Source organism: Lissotriton helveticus, chromosome 10, assembly GCF_964261635.1.
Source record: "Lissotriton helveticus chromosome 10, aLisHel1.1, whole genome shotgun sequence".
NCBI lineage: Eukaryota > Metazoa > Chordata > Amphibia > Caudata > Salamandridae > Lissotriton > Lissotriton helveticus.
The window spans coordinates 840637288-840652706 of record NC_136071.1 but is presented as its reverse complement, the minus strand read 5'-3'; the positions used below and the strand labels follow the sequence as shown (position 1 = coordinate 840652706).

At 51.3% G+C, this 15419-nt stretch overlaps 1 protein-coding gene across 2 annotated transcripts in view; it reads right to left on the bottom strand.

Annotated features, from left to right (window-relative positions):
- PALS2 (protein associated with LIN7 2, MAGUK p55 family member) overlaps positions 1-15419 on the bottom strand; it is an 811509-nt gene that overhangs the window by 590277 nt on the left and 205813 nt on the right. The window lies entirely within an intron of this gene.

The following is a 15419-nucleotide window of genomic DNA, read 5'->3' as shown; positions in this document are numbered from 1 at the left end:
TCTACTCTTATTCTGGTTCATGCACGGCTTCTGCCCACTACTGGCAGGGCTTGAAACTGCTTCGCAAATCTTCAAATAAATGGTAAGCAGGTCTGGTTAGGCAGATCAGCTTACCTTTACAGATATCCATGCTTCCCTCTACAACCCCTACAGACCAACCCAACTCCCAATGCGTAGGTTAGTTGTAGTGTCAATGCCAATGTGGGGTTGGCTTTGTGATGACAATAGTATAGGACTAAAGGTGTATCAAAGTGACCAAAGGTAAATTTTATACAGTCATTGTTTCATAACTCCATCTCTAGACGGGACAGATTACATGGAGGGTTACAAAACAGGGGACATTATTAGTCTCTTTTAGGTGCTTCAGTCACAGATGAGCACAGCGTTTTCAGAAACATATACAATATTCTGAAGCACACATCCATCCCATTTGTAGAGAGCAGAGTTCAGCCTACCTCATGTAGGCCGTAAGCCTAACAATCGAAAAGTATGCATTCATCTCTGGTGACCATTTGTAATACATCAGTCTCAATAAAATAAATCAATCAGTAAATTGAATAACAGTTCCAATGCAAGAATGGATGTTTCTCTTAATACCATCTCATTTGGAAGCAAAGGGGAAGGATGCTAACAACGATGCAGCATATATCAATCTTCCCAGTTCATAAACTGCTACGGTATATGCACCCCAGAGAGCACCATGTTTCTGAACCACCAATAATCCACAGTATATTATTTACAAAGGGTTTTTCCCAAACATCTCAAACAACTAAAGTATATTAGTATAGGTATACCTCTGTATAATAGAGAACAACCATGAAACATTGGTGCTGATTTACAAGTGCACCAAACTTCTCGGAAAATAACTGTTCCATCTAACCATTTAGCAAAGCTCGCTTTGGTGAGTTATGTTATGGCTAATATGTTACTGCTACACAGAACGTTGGGTGTGATTCACGAACGGTTTTGGGATTTAGTCAAGCACAAAATAAATTTGCACTTTGAAATTACACATCCTCATTGAGAAAATCCAGAGTATTCGTTTTTAGAGCACAAAGAGCACCTAGGATGGGAATCTTCCACCGCCTTAAATTTAGGTGTATGGTAGAAGAGAGGGTGCTACAGTGGCTGACCCTGGATAATGCTATGAACACCTTCAAATTCATAACTTTGTGGGTATTCACAAAATATTTCAGGGAGACTGTGGGTATTAATGAACATTTTTCTGGGTGCCTCGCACTGTGAAAATACACTATAAACTCCTGTTTATTACTGCCTAAAATCCTTTCTGGGGTGAGTAAATGAAAGGAAACATCAATTCACTGATAGCTGAGTTCAGATCACGCTGCAGCACAGAGACCGCTTCCTTTCGCACCGTCGACTATGTCCTCTTGACCACAGATGAAGACGTCCTCTGCCTCCTGATAGTGCTGGACCTCTACAGTGCCTTCAACACAGTCGAATATTCTACTCTATTTAAGAATCCGTGAGACTCCATTGGGATTCACCAACAATGTCCTTAACTTCGTCCTCCTCCTATCTCACCAACCAAAACCAGTTGTTCCACATATATACGGTCAGGTACCAAAAAAAAAAATCAGTCACTGGGAGAGTCTTCCTGGGTTCCATACTGTCCCCAGTCATCTTCAAACTCTACATCAAATCGCTCAATTCTACCCTACTCAAAACTCAACACTGGCTGACTACCCAACATCTTAAGCTCAACTCCTTCAAAACGGAATTCCTTTTGATAGCACCAACCAAAAAGACGGCCATCATGGCTGAGTACTTGAAACACTTAACAGCTCTCAGCTGTACCCCTCACATCATTGATTCTGCTAGGTCTCTTGGAATTATACTTGACAAGTCTTTGAGCATGCAGGAACACATTAGCTCAGCCACCAAAGGGGCCAAGTTCCACATTAATATTCTAAGAAAGATAAAACCCTTTCTCCCCCCGGACGACTTCAAGTCTGCTGTGCAAGCTCTAGTAATCTCCAGGCTAGATTATGGCTGTGCAACTCTATGTGGGCTACCCAGGTACGAGTCGGCTCCGCTCAGGGCTTCCCTGAATTCTGAGGCTCATCACCGGTTCCAGAAGAAATAGCAACATCACGCTGGCACTAAAATACTTAAACTGACTACCTTTGGAGCCTAGGATTCATCTCAAGATTGTGTGCATGACGCACAAGGCCCTTCACTGTAAGACCCCTTTGTACCTAGCCCAAAAACTGGAACTCTCTGACAGGAGCCAATCTTCTAGAAGTTCCAGCACTCTGGTTCTGAAACCTCAAAAATCCCGGCAAAAGAAAACTTAAAAATGGGTGTTCTCGGGTATTGCCTAGACAATTTGGAACTCCTTGCCTCCCCACACCAGACGGATTCCCTCTTCAGAGTCTTTAAAAAAAGAAGTGAAAGCCCTTTGGATGAATGCACTTGTTTGAAGGCACCTACCTCCTTTGACCATGCCCACTCCACTGGTTTGTGCTCAACCCCGCTATGTGTTTGTTCCATTAATATGCTACACTATTTCCGCTTGCATATTTTACTGCTCTTTCACCTTGCTTATCGTTGTTGTTGTTGTTTTACCTGTAACTCAGTTTGTAACTCTGTACATCTGTAAAGCACTCTGAAACCTGCTTGAGTGACGTTCGCGCTATATAAAACTTTATGAATAAAATAAATAAAATACATGGAGCTGCTTTGTGCTCTTCTCACTGATAACAGGATCAACATTCACCAATATGCTGATGATTATATTTATATTTGCTGGTTTATATAGCGCTTGAATCGACTCCAAACTGGAGTATCTCTGCGCTTTTGAGGCCGGTAATAACAGAGGTGGTGGAATGGGTGAGGGAAACTAGATCTTATTTGTGAATTGTACAGTTTTCAAGGAGTTTCCGAAATTTAAGGTGTTCTTTACATTGTCTTAGAGATAGGGGGAGTTTGTTCCATAGAGTGGGTCCAGCAATAGAAAGAGCTTTACAGCCATGTCTGTTTTTTTTGGCACGGGGGACCACTAAGAGGAGATTGTTACCGGACCTAAGAGTTCGAGTTGGGACATAAGGGACAAACTTTTGCTCTAAATAGGCCGGCCCTTGTCCGTTCAAACATTTGTGGATAAGACAGCATATTTTAAATTTGGTTCTCTGTCTTATTGAGAGCCAGTGCAGCTGCTCCAGGAGGGGTTTGGAGGCAGTTCTCGGGGGAGCATTGAGAACAAGGCGAGCCGCCGTATTTTGAATGACCTGTAACTTCGCCAGCACCTCATCGTTGGCAGAAAGTAACAGGCCATTACAATAGTCGATCCGACTTAGAATCAATGCTTGAACAAGGGTTTTTCTTGAAGAGTCAGGCAGCAGAGGGAAAACTTTACGTAAGAGGCTGATGGTATTGAAGCAAATTCCTGAAATATAGTTTGTGTGTTGTTTGAGTGACAGATCTTGGTCAAATCGAATCCCCAGATTCTTCACGACCTGTTTAGGTTCCGGTACTGCTCCCAAGTCTTGTGGCCACCATTCTGGAGTCCATAACATTTTAGCCTCCCCAAATAGCATTACCTCAGTTTTGCTGACGTTACACTGAAGGCAATTGGAGGACATCCAGTTTGCCACTGCTTTCATGCCTGAAGAAAAAGAGTTTCTAACATCAGCGGAGAGAGTCTTAAAAGGGAAGAGGAGCTGTGTGTCATCTGCGTACGATATGGGGATAAATCCGTATCTGCTCATTACTCTTGCCAGGGGTGCCACGTAGATATTAAAAAGGGTTGGGCTTAAACAAGAGCCCTGTGGCACCCCTTTTGAGATCTCTACTTCCGTTGAACGATACGTACCCATGGTGACTCTTCGGGTGCGATCAGATAGAAAGCTCTTCAACCAGTCAAGGGCTATGTTCTTGATGCCAGCGTTCGACAACCGTTCAGTTAAAATGGTATGAGACACAGTGTCGAACGCTGCCGAAAGATCTAATAGAACCAAGATGACTGATAGGCCCTTGTCCTGGAACATGTGTAGGTCATCAGTGACAGACAGAAGGGTGGATTCTGTACTATACTTTGGCCGGAACCCAGACTGGGAGTAGTCCAGGGCCCCAACAAGTTCAATGTATCTGGAGAGGTGCAGGTTAACATGTTTTTCAATCAGTTTCCCCAAGAATGGTAATAAGGAAATAGGCCTAAGATTAGCTAGGTCAGTCCATGGAGTAGTAGTATTTTTCCTTATGGGTCTGACAAGGGCTCGTTTCCAATCTTTAGGGACAACGCCTGAACTAAGAGAGAGATTCACTAGTTTTACAATTGTTGGGTTGAGTTGTTCAGCTAGGATAGGCATTAACCTGGCAGGGATGATGTCATTTGGGCTCCCACTCTTAATCTGTCGTATTAGTGATGAGGTTTCCTGTAAGGAGATGGGGGGGAAGGTACCCAATGAATGTACATTAAGTTTAGGTTTAGTGTCCATCTGGGAAGTAGTCAGACTTATGGGGGTTATCATGTTGGCACAAACTATTTTATCGTAAATTTTGTCAATCTTGTCGGTGAAAAAGCAGGAGATCTTGTCACATAACTGTTGAGATGTTATTTCGGAGGATTCACATGCAGTTGGTTTGACAAAAGTTTGCAAGATTTGATAAAGTACCCTGGGCGAGTTCCCTGCATCATTTATTTGTGCTGCAATATGGGTTTTGCGTGCTACGCGAATGGCTTTATGGTAAATAGATAGTGCAACCCAATATTTACCCTTGTCCTCTTGTAGGTGGGAGGTTCTCCACCTTTTTTCTAGTTTTCTGGCATTTAGTTTAAGCGTCCTTAAGTGCTCAGAGAACCAGATTTCTTGTTTTTTGGCCGGTCTAGGTTTGAACTGTTTAAAAGGGGCAATTTGATCTATGACTTCCTTAATTTCCTCTTCGAATTTGTAGAGGGCAGTTTCAATATTGTCATGAGGTGCGAAGATGGGGGGATTACATTTTTTCTTAAAAGTGGTGTCAGTGATTTTATGGCACTGTCTACGGACATTTGGCAGTAGTGTTGAACGTGAAGAGGTAGGTGCACAGTGAGGGGTGGTAAATTAGACTATGAAGTGGTCCGTCCAATTGACCTGTATTGCAGGAGGACAGGAAACAAGTGGGACATTGGAGAATATCAGGTCTAGGGTATGTCCTGCCTGATGGGTGGGCCCACTATTTCTCTGTATTAGTCCTAGACAGGATAGATCAGTTAGTAAGGATTGTGCCTCACTACAATCTGACTTCTCACTATGTACATTAAAGTCTCCGACTAATATGAAATCACTGTCATTATTAACATGTGGAGCTAATAGCTCTATCAGTGTGGTGGAGAAGTTGTTACAGGAACCATGAGGGCGATAGACCAGAGCACCTTTCTGACTATCTTTTGGAGACTGAGTTATTTTGAAAACTAGGAGCTCAACTACAGGGGTACTTAATTCTTCTAGGACCATGATGTTGATTTCCTGTTTGTGCACAATAGCAATCCCGCCACCTAGTTTAATGGGACGGTCTAGTCTAAGTATTTTGTAGTTGCTCGGAATTCCCAGAGTTATGGCAGGGGTAGAGTGCGGTTTGAGCCATTTTCAGTAAGATAACATATATATCTGGAAGTGTAGACGAAATTAGATCCCAAACCTCGACGGAGTGTTTGGAAAGTGACCTGATATTACATAGAATGTTTTTACTCCCTAAGGGAGAAGGTTGGTTCTCGGCAGCCTTAATAGTAGTAGGAGTCGGGGTGTTAGAACATCTTATATTATTAGTCTTCCTCCAATGCATGGAAAACTCAGGATGGCAATCGTGGCATGAAAAAGGGCCTTCGACCTCAGGTAAGTCGCCACATCTAAGACCTAATGCTGGAACAGCATTGAGTTCTAATAGTACCTGTGAGGTATATCTTATCCTTTCCATGGACTATGTTTGGGGTACGAATATTACAGCCTCCAAGGCCCCTGGCCGCGTCCAGTCGCGGACGGGCGCAGACGGGCAGGTCTTTGGCTCGTCTTCGGCGCGTAAGAAGGCGCCCCCCTGCGCGCAACCGCTGCGCGCTAGTGCCGACGAGTGGCTAAATAGTCCTTAGTGCAGGAAGGCTAGAGCGTTGACCGCTCGACTCGCCAAACAGGAAGTGTGTGGGCGTGTATCTCTGGCTCGTACCTGTCCCGCCCTCCGCTCAACGGTATTGGATACCGAGTCGGACCAGGGCGGGCAGGCTGCAACACAGAGCACAGAGTTTACAAAGTGAGTCCTAAAGCCCCTGGCAGCTCCGTGAATGAGCGCGAGCACAGAGGGTAAGTGTATTTAAAATTAGCAATCAATTTATAACACTGTAAAAGAATTTCAAATTCGCAATCAAAGCAATACACTACTTCACCTGAAAGTCTCCTTTGCTTTAGACATTCAACACTTCAATCTGCCTGCACATCATCTAGATCTGGATGTTCAGCATCTACCTGAAGCTCAAACCAACCAAGACAGAATTCTTGTTATTTGCAGAGAACAAATAAACAGTACAAAGTTGACTCAATGACCCGAATCTTGACAGCTTCAAATCCCAAATTTCACTGAATACCAAGTAACTTTGACCTTGAACACAAACCTCACCCTCAAAGAAAACATTATGAAAAACACAATGACAACCGGATACCAGCTCTCTCTTCTACATAGAGTAAAACCATTTCTTGCAGAAAGTGACTTCACAACTGCTATTAAAGCCCTCAAATTCTCCTTATGGATGGTGGTAATGTCGGGGGCGTGGCTAAGCACGCGAACGACATGTACGCCTCCGGGTAGAGCTCCGCGCTGAGCTTCCCCACCCGGCGCATTTATCCTGTCCAGCGCGGGCCACGTCCAGCGAAAACTGCCGGCGCCGCCGTGGAGTGTGGTCATCCGTCCCCCTGCCAACTTTGGGGACGATCGGTGCGCCTGACCTGCACCGAGGACGGCACTGGACAGCAGCCGCGCAAGCCGCCTCCACGCCCGGCGTGCGCCCAGGACAGCCCGGGGCTCCAGGACTGCCACTAGGCCCGGGGGGCCGAAACAGTGTAAACAGGCGGCACTGGCCGCGGAACAACAACACACGCAGGAAGGTGAACTGCACGAGGCGCCGGAGGCACTGGGCATCACGCATTGCACCCCCCCCCCCGCCACTGCGGAAGCCGGGCCTGCACGGCTCGGAACTGCGCAGCTGACCGGCGCTGAGCCACCACGCGGGACCGGTAAGGACGCTGGGGCCCGGGGCCGACAGAATCAGCCTCCTCGGCGGGGCGGCCACTGTACAGACGACCAGCGAGGGTGGGCGCCGAGGGCCTGAGCGGGGGTGAAGACAGGAGCCGGAGGCACTCGCCGACCGCCACTGGTGGCTGCTGCGGAGGAGAAGCCCGACCACCCGACGCAGATTGCTGCCCGACGGGACCGGACGGCGTTTGCGGTGCCCCACCACACCTGCCAAGACCGGCGCCCCGGACCTGCTACCGGTGGGCCGCGCATACTGCCTTGGTACCCAGACAGCGCTCTGACCAACCCGGGGCTCGATGCGCACTCGTAGGCCTGAAGGAGAGGCCTACGCGACAGGACTGCGACGCTAGCCGCGCTCACCGGCCTCGCCCCATACAACCCCCTGCCGGCTGCAGTGGACGCTGGACACTTGCCCACTGCAGACCCCGCGGACAGAACGGACGGGCCAAGTGGCTGGAAGGGAACATAGGGGACCCGGGCATCGAAGGCAGCTGAGGTCAAGAACACTGGCGACGGCCCTTGGCGAAACCTCGTGCACCGTCTGACGGGCCGCGAGGAGAGGGCCCAACCACCAGGGACTGGGAGTAGCCCTAACGAGACGGGCATGCGAGCAAGACACCCGTGACACCCCCTTTGCCGACGACCCCACACGAGGTGTGCCAGATCCTGGGAGGCCGCCTGTAACGACGACGCACCTACACTCCACTCCAGCGTGGCAACGAAGGCCCACCTGAAACGGGACTCTGTGCTGCTTGCGAGCTGACACCCGGAGTCGGGAGACCGCCACTGCAGCGTGACCTGCCTGAACGACCACGGACCCGAGCTTTATCACACCCCACTGGCACAGCCCTCCCTGCTGAGGTAATACTCGCGCCCTGGCACAGATGTCTGCTGGGACCAGGACCCGAACCGGGAACAGCGGAACCATCCCCAAAGGCAAGATGGACAAATCCGGGAAAGGCTCTGACCCAGATCAAACGTCGGCTAAGCTGGACACCATGTTGGCGGCGATGGAACGACTGGAGGAATCCATCCAACTGACGCGCACCTCATTAGCCACAAAAATAGATGGAGTGGTCATTGATCTGACGCACCTGAAAGCAGATCATAAGAAGCTGGCGGACCGCACTGTATCCCTGGAAAAAGACGTGCAGGAACTCCGACCCCAGGTCAGCCAATCGACTAAACACATCCATGACCTACTGAACAGGGTGGACTTCTTGGAGGATAGAGCAGAGGACGCGGAAGGCAGGGCGCGAAGGAACAATGTGCGCCTTGTAGGCGTACCGGAAAAATGGGAAGGGAGACACCCAGAGGAGCACATGGAACAATGGCTGCGAGGCCTACTACCAGAGGGTTCGCTGTCCCCACATTTTGTGGTCGAACGTGCACACCGCGTCCCCACCAAACCACTAGCAACAGGCTCTAATCCGAGACCCATGCTACTACGCATCCTGAACTACAGGGACAGAGACTCCATCCTGAGAGAAACGCGCAAGCTCCAAGAGATCAGAATTGAGAACGCGTCTGTGATGTTCTTCCCGGACTACACTATTCAAGTACAGAGGCGGCGACACGACTTCCTGGAGGTGAAAAAACGCCTGAGGCAGCAAGGCCTGCAATACTCTCTGTTGTTTCCTGCGAAACTACGGGTGGTGGCTGGAGAACGCACCCATTTCTTCACAGACCCGACAGAGGTGGAGGCGTGGCTGGACAGCGGCGTGGGCACGGACCCTGAGACCATGGCTGGTCCTGCGCCCAGAAGGCAGAACGGAAATGCCCGGAGGAGACGCAGACCGCGCCGGAGATCACGATCTGCCACGCGAGGAGCGGCGAGGACTACCCCCCCGGAGGACGCTCGGCAGCAGGAGAAGCAAGACGCCCTCCGCCTGGTCATGGAACTGAGCTCTTCCCCAGTGCAGAGTGCGACAGCGGGAGGCAGCCAGCAAGACCCTCCCAGTGACGATGAAGCCATCTATGGCATACCGAATTCACAAGGCTCGGAGGAAAGACCGGACGTCACGCCCCAGACGGCGGACTATATCAGCTGCCCGGGGAAGTCACTCCTGAACACTGCCACCCTGGGACACGTAACGTATAGTGAATTGGTGCATGTGTGCATGGGGGCCCGCGTTTGCATTTACACAGATGTTCTTCTTCCCCCCCCCCTTTTTTTTTATTGTGCTGCCGAACATTCGCCAGGTGGGTGGAGGATCTCCATGGACAGACATTGTTGGTTTGCTACCACGATTAGGGTGCGCGCTGCACACCTACCCCCTTCAGTCTTAGATACGGTTACTCTCCTTGAGAGTATGGACGGGAGCACGTTCCGCACCCGACCTTTTGGTATTCTATATGTTCACCAAGTTCGAAAGTTCATTGTTCCCCCCTTTTTTTGTACCCTTGCCCCCCCCCCCCTTCCATTGCTGGGACTTGTGGCCACGGGGAGGCTGATGTGATGAGGTGCTGGAGTGAGTTGTTTGACGATGATGTGGGGCGCGGGGGGCGGCGACGGGGCGGCGGGGTGAGGACTGATATCGGATTGCTGTAATGTCTGCCATTAAGATATGCACGTGGAATGTCAGGGGCATGCACACGCCATCCCGGCGCTACCAAATATACTCCTACCTCAAGCACCATCACATACAGATAGCTCTCCTACAGGAGACGCACCTCAGTGACTCGGAAGCTGACACCCTGCGCCGCCGATGGCGGGGACAACTATACGCCACACGCCATTCGTCATACGCCAAGGGATCGCTAGTATGGGTCAGACCAGGCACACCTTGGGCGATGTCGGACACACACATAGATCCCGGAGGAAGATTTGTAGTGGTCCATGGCAGGTTGGACGGGAACCCACTGGTGCTAGCCTCGGTATATGCACCCAACACGGGCTTGGCGGCTTTCCTGGCACAATTGTCCACCACTTTAACTCCCTGGCATGGTGTCCCGTGGGTGTTGGGTGGGGACTATAACGGCACACTGGACGTGACCCTAGACCGTTCGCACCCCCCACCGCCCAACTCACATGCACAGACTACTGCAGACACCCTCCAGGCATTGTCCACACAATGGGGCTTGCGAGACGCCTGGCGCAGCCATAACCCACAAACTAGGGCCTACTCGTACTACTCTGGGGCACACGCTCTTCATGTGAGGTTAGACAGATACATGGTCACTGAAGACATTTTGCCGCACGTCGTAGACACCTGCTACATGGGCCGCACACATTCAGACCACAATCCCCACACCCTGAGTATAGCATGGGACTGCCCCCGACCCCCGGCGCCCACTTGGCGGCTCCAGCCTGACCTGCTCTTTGACGGCCATTTCCGAAGCTCCATTAGCGCACAGACAGCGCAGTATTTTGAGGACAACACTGGCACGGCGTCATCCCCGCAGATCGAGTGGGACGCATTTAAAGTGGTCCTCAGAGGGCAATGTCTGGGCACACAAGCCCTCTCACGCCCCCGCATAGAAACTGACCTTCAACGCCTGGAAACAGACCTGTTGCAGGCTGAGCGAGAAGCGGCTGATGGCGATGACGCCAAACTATTGGAAGCACGCGCGGAACATGACAAACTCATGGACAGCCTGAAACATGTTAACTACGCAGCACACTCGGCCCGCACACACCACACTGGGGATAAACCTGGCAGGCTGCTGGCCTGGCTAATTCAACGAGAGGAGCGAATGTCCCCCATCACTGCGATACACTCGCCCGCTGGCACCGCGGTGTACACTCAAGCGGAGATCCATGACGCCTTTATAACACACTACCGAGCACTATATGAGTCACGTCTCTCGAACCCGCACCCGAACATTGCCGATTACCTCGAAGGACTCATGCTTCCCGCCCTTACGACAGACCAGCAAGACGACATTGGGTCGCCATTGGAGGCGGATGAGCTGCGCGACGCCATCTCTGCCCTTTCGAACGGTAAAGCACCCGGACCAGACGGCCTCCCAGCTGAATATTACAAGGCTTGCTCCGACATCTTGATCCCGGAGCTCATTAGAATGTACTCGGCGGCGTTGGATGACTCTGCCCTGCCCACATCCATGAACGAGGCGCCACTGGTGTCGCTTCTCAAACCCGGCCGGGACGCCACGCTCCTGGGCTCGTACAGGCCTCTAGCACTCCTGAATACGGATTACAAGATCCTAGCGTCTTCCCTGGCAAGGCGGCTGGCGCCACTGGTACTATCCCTGGTACACAGCGACCAGAACGGCTTTGTGCCCACTAGGTGCAACTCCCACAACATCAGGAGGCTGTTTCGGGTGCAGGAATATGCAGTGCGAGACTGGCCGAGATCGGGGTGCCTAATTCTCGATCTCGAAAAGGCATTTGAGCAAGTTTGACCTGGGCGATAACTTCATCGAAATGGTCGGCCTGCTATATGGGAGTCCGGAAGTGCGCGTCCGCACGGGCAAGCTACTCTCGGACACTATAAGAGTCAGGCGAGGCACCAGACAGGGATGCCCGCTGTCCCTGCTACTCTTCGCGCTGGCAATCGAACCTCTCGCTGAGATACTGCGCGGAAGTGGGGCGAACTGGGGTATACCGCTGGCAGACGGCACACATGTGGTCTCGCTGTACGCTGACGACCTATTGCTATACTTCAGAGACCTTGCGAATTTGCCACAGGACCTTTCGGCCATATTCCAGACCTTTGAAACTATGTCTGGGCTCAGGGTGAACTGGGTGAAGTAGGGAGCATACTCCTTCGCGCCCGACGTCCCGAACCCAGGAATTAGCATCGGTGGGGAACCACTGCCATGGCATGACACCGTGTTCAAATACTTGGGAATCTATGTATACAGAACACACCCTGAAATCCTAGATGGCAATCTGACACGCGCCGTCACATCCATCAGGTCGCAGATATCCTTTTGGAAGACTCTCCCACTCACTGTCCCGGCCAGGATCACATTGACAAAGATGATAGTGTTGCCCAGGCTTCTCTATTACTTTGCCAACATTCCAGAGTATGTCCCGGCCCGTACATTTAAGGACCTGGAGTCTATACTCCGGGATCTGGTCTGGAATACTGGACGACCAAGGGTGGCACTAAATAAGCTCTACGCACCGATTGAGGCGGGCGGCCTCGCGGTGCCAAATCTGGAACTCTACTACCTAGCGGCGCAGCTCCAGTGGGTGACCGCCTGGCTCTCGGGCAGGAACCTGGCGGACACGACCTCACACGAGGACTCGCTCACCCTCATGCAAATTCACTCGTTTTTCCACCCATTAGCAAGTACGAAACACCGACCACAGCTACATATGGACGTGGCGGTGAAATGCTTTAACAGAAGCATACGGCTCACTAAGCATGTCACACCTTACGCACCAGCGCTCCCACTCCTGGGCACGCCTAAAGCGACTACCATAGTCACGGCAGCTGCGCTGGAGCACTGGACGAGCTCAGGGATTGAAACCATGGCGGACCTATATGCCGATGGCACCCCGATTCCCTTTGAGACACTGGCTGACGACACGGGCATTCCCGCGAGTCAATTCTTACAGCACGCATCCATAGTAGCGGCATACACCCGAAGATGGGGTAACATCACAGTTGAGCCCCCCACGCATCAACTGATACAACACCTCCATGTCATGGGGGATGGCATGCACGTGGTACATTGGTTGACTCAGGCCTTATTGACCCACACGCAACATACCCTACAACCCCTGCGTGCTAAATGGGCAACAGACAGAGGGAGGGACTGGACGGACAAGGAGTGGATGATGGTACTCGCCAGCCCCAAAAACATCCCTCGTAACGCACGCTTCAAGGTGATACAATTCTATGTGTTGCATAGAGCGTACCTCTCACCAGACAGACTCAACCAATATTTCCCGGGTGCCTCAGCTGGCTGCCCAAGGTGTGCGCTAACTGGAGCGGATCTGCTACATATGCTATGGCTATGCCCACGGATACGAACATACTGGCAATCAGTGCTAATGGTTCTTGACCGCTGCACGGCTATGCCGTTACCGCACACATGGGAGACGTGCCTGCTGGGCCTCTATAAGAGGACCGCCCTCAACAAAGTCCCATCCCGTTTCTGGGATCTGGGCCTCATCACTGCCAAGAGACTACTCCCTAAACATTGGAAACGCGCGACCCCTCCCCTGATACAACATTGGCGCACCTCTCTAGACACCTGGGCGAGGGCGGAAAGCATAGTTCTACACAACGAAGAAACGGCGAGATTGCGACAGTTCCCAATAGCAACACTATGGGATGACATGCTCAGCGCCTTCCACAGCGACAGACACCCACTGGGAGACCATACACCCGCCAGCTCCCCAGAGAGGGATGGGGACACGATAGCGGAGCAAGCCGACACACATGACAGCCCTGACGTCTCCTCCACAGCCCTTCATACACCCCCCTGAGATGGCGCTCATCTCGCTACCAGTCAGTTAGCACTCTGGCTGACGAGGGGATGACCGGCATGCCATTCCAGCGCCTCGCGCCTCCTGCGGGGCTCCCCGCGCCCCCCCCACTACGCACTACGGACATCCACCGACCGACACGATAGCTGCCCTCCCTAGCGCCCGCTCTTGCTGCGCCATCCCCACGGCACCACGTGAGACACATGGCTGACCTTGCTGGCGGCACCCAGCCCCTCCCTCCCCCCCCCCCTTCGCTCTCCCCTGTTCGCCAGTTCATGTAACGGAGCACATGAGACAGCAATGACATTGATGTGACCACACCGAGAATTGCCGAGTGGCAATGAGGGACACAGTACGCAACGCACCGAGACTTCACCTACACCCTTATGCATCGGGAACTAGTGGGACAGGCCTCTGCACACCCCCTCCCCACACGCCACTGGTACGTGTTGGCCAGTCCAGGACTGGCCCGACCTGCGCAATACATGGCCCTCGGTGGCGCCCTGCTTACATGACACCCCACTGGCCGCGCCCCCGCGACTAGTGCAGATCCACACTCACATTAACATACGCAAGTGTTGCTGCCTCGACCTTCGGAGACTTCCATTGCCTTGGTGGGTGGATGGGGGTGGCCATAGATGCGAACGCCACGTACTGGTGGGAAATGCAGGGTAGGGCTGTTCTGTGTCACCACCACTGTTCTCCTCCCCTATACCCTCCAATTTCTTTCTCCACAGAGACACTGGATGAACCTTGTGCTGGTGGCACGATACAATTTTCTCACTGTGTTTGCTCCTAGCTGTGATTCCTATTAATCATTGTTGTCTCGCCCTGTACCGTATACAGCTCTGTATTGTTACTATAAGTTGAAATAACAATAAAAACATTCAAACAAAAAAAATGGATGGTGGTAATGTCCTGCTCCGTGGCATCCCTTCTCCACACAGGCACCCCTTAAGAGTCTCCTACACACTGCTGCATGTCTTATCCAAGGCCAGAAGAAATATGATCACATCACCCAATCCTGATAGAACTCTACTGGCTCACCTTACCAGCCGTTAACATCTTCAAAGCTAACCGCAAACTGCACCAGTTACAAAGCCATCATGACCAGCATCTCTGCTTATCTTGGCGACAAGTTCACCAACGCTCGGGCACACTCGCAGCCAGGACACCATCAGACTGCAGATTAAGTATAAAAAAGAAAACAGCAGTTGACCTTTTCCACCCTAGCACTCAGGATACGTAACATCCCCAGACCATCTGTTCCAATCTAGAAAACAGTTGACGATCCACCTCTTTAGAAAACAGTTGAAGATGCAACTCTTTAAAAGGACAGTACCTCACAATGCATTAACAGCTCACATGCCAGCTACCTCTACTATCGCTTGTTGTCTTTATGCTTAACCATTTACAGTACCCTACTGTCTTTCTTGGTAGGTTCATGCTATAGAAGTAGCTTGTGCATACATATAGACAGTGCTTTATAAATCCTGTTTGATTGTGTGATCTGTGGGATCAATCAAACAGGATTTATAAAGCGCTGCTAATCACCCGCAAGGGCATCAAGGAGCTGAGAGCCAAAGCTGATAGGGTGGAAGTAGTTGAACCATCAGGTCTTGAGTATCCCTCTGAATTCCCGAAGAGAAGGAGAGGTTTGGGGGTGGAAGTAGTTGAACCATCAGGTCTTGAGTATCCCTCTGAATTCCCGAACAGAAGGAGAGGTTTGGGGGAGGCTGTTCCAGAACTTCGCAGAGAGGTAGGAGAAGGG